The sequence below is a fragment of the Myotis davidii genome, unplaced genomic scaffold (genome assembly GCF_000327345.1).
Source record: "Myotis davidii unplaced genomic scaffold, ASM32734v1 scaffold415, whole genome shotgun sequence".
Classification (NCBI taxonomy): Eukaryota; Metazoa; Chordata; class Mammalia; order Chiroptera; family Vespertilionidae; genus Myotis; species Myotis davidii.
The window spans coordinates 4,408,024-4,410,484 of record NW_006287951.1 but is presented as its reverse complement, the minus strand read 5'-3'; positions in this window follow the sequence as shown (position 1 = coordinate 4,410,484).

Genomic DNA, 2,461 nt, shown 5'->3' with positions numbered 1-2,461 from the left:
CACCTGGCTTGCCATGGAAGTTCTGGGAAGCTCCTACAGAAAGAACCCTGGAAAAGAGCTCCTCTCACCCTAACTGGGATGCAGCACCCTCATCACTCACAGAAGAGCCTGCACGCGAGAGTGCAGCCAAGTGGAATAGCTGGAGTATACTTTAGAGAAATTTCGCCAAAAGGAAAAGTAGAGATGATGGTCTCTTTTTTTAATTCCCTACCAAAAAAAAAAAATCTCTAGAACTTAAAACTATTTTAATCAGCTGAAAAACATACATGGGCTTTACAGCTCCAAGACAGCTTGCACAGGCCCCGATAAATGCCTATCGCTCATTTGCATACGCTAACAGCTACACTTTAATCAGCCTCCTAATCCCTGATGGTATTAATGAATTTTTTTATGCTTTTTTTTTTTAGTATCATGTTTGCTAATTCAAAAATGATCAGCGGCTTCTGTGTGCCTTTTTTTATGCAGGAAATAATGGGTGAGCCGGGTACTCCTGTTATCCCGCTCTCACAAATAATTAAGACTACAAAGGGTACAAATCAGTTTGAATGCAGTGCACAAAGGCGTGGGCTCAGCAAAGGCCTTTCTGTTTCTGTTTCTCCCTCCCCCATCCCTTACTCTCTCCCTTTTTATTTGTTCCTTCCCTTTGACAAGAGGTAGTTCCCAGTGACACCTGGGTAGGCAAGGAGCAGACCTACCAATCCAAAATATTAATTCCCTGCCTCCTACACCCCCGGCCCCATTACCACCACCAGGCCCTGCAAAATGATGTGAGTTTTCATCTCAGAGGGTTTGGATGCCTCTCAAGACTGGTTTTCAAAGCACAAACTGCAGTGGAGGGAAAAAGAGAACTTCCTGACTAGTGTCTCTCCATATTTTGCACCCTCCTTCGTTGGTCATTTTTCCCAGTCAAACCTGCCAGGCTTAGGGCTGCCCAGGATCAAGGGGATGAGGGAAGGCCCCCCTGCCCTGGGTCTTACTGCCGTTTGGCTCACAGCAGGCCAGGCCGCCAGAAACACAACAGCTGGGGACAGGATCACAGTGTTCATGCAGCTATAGCACCTCCAAAATTAGGGCCAAGATTAGACATGTAAGGCCTATTGGAAAATTAAGAACAAAAGAGAGGGTCGGCGGTTAGTCCTTCGGAGGAATGGGAAAGGCCAGCATAGACAGTGAAAATTGTCAAAGCCAAACTGTTTTAGCCAGCCTGGCTACCTAGCAGAGCTCCCTGATCGGCATTTGAAGGTCTCAGCCTGCCTGTGCACAGTCACTAGTGCTGGACAGGTGAGGGCCCCAAACCGTCAGCCAGAGGAAGGAGGAGGAGATGCCAGCCCTGGACAACCTGCAGCCTGGAGAGTGAACTCTCTAACGGTGGATAATTGACAAGAAAATATAGACACAATCAGTGCAGCTACATCTACATATTTTAACCAAAATATTTTTTTCTAAGTATAAAAATAAAATATTGAAAGCACCTCAAGTTGTAGAATTATTTTTGAAAGGTTGGGGAGGAGTCATGACAATCATATGTTTCGTTACATGTGAATATATATATAATTTTAAAAATTTCCTCAAAGTGATGAGACAACCACGTTTGCAAAGTCCTATGCACTGTAACAAGGAGAAAGTACTGCGTGAATATGTAGTGATCGTCCAATCGGTGGCCTCCCATTCTCCTGCAGAGGCCATCTCATCACCTGGCAACCTCTCACTAACCTGCCGTCATTGGGAAATGGTTTAGACTTCCAGACAACTGAAAGTAACAGCCACTTTAATGTTGACTTCTGGTCTGTCTTCTTCTAGATAAGTTCTTTTCCACATACATCCCTAGTAGAACATTCTTTGGTACACCGTAGGCATATTGAATTACTTTGGGGTGCCATGACCCACTATTGCTGAGAAGCTATCATTGACATTGATCTCATCTAATGATGTAATATCTGCTTTGTTTGTATGAAAAGGTTTGACCTACAGATATAATTTCACTTTAAACAAACCAGACACCTAGTGATATAATTTACCAAGATGGAATTATATTCTACTTTTTTAACTCATGAAGATTCAGATACTCTTTATCCAATTTCATTTGATTTACCTCATTCTCCCTTAGAATGACCCATCTTTAGGCCATTTCAACACCCATCAAGCCACCACCCATCAATACTGAGCATTCATGGTGCCTGCCCCCATTGGCATATCAACAAGCAGGGAAGTAGAGTTTTGAAAACATCAGAAATGCTTCTGGCTGGCCATTCTGGAGAAAAATTTGAGATATTTGGGGAGTATTGCTTAACTTTTGGTCTTTTCCCTCTTTGTAGCCCTTATATACTACTAGAGGCCCAGTGCATGATATTCGTGCACTTGGAGAGGGGGGCCCTCAGCCCAACCTGTGCCCTTTTGCAGTCCAGGAGCCCTCAGGGGATGTCCAACTGATGGCCTACGGGGAGTGGGCCTAAGTCATCAG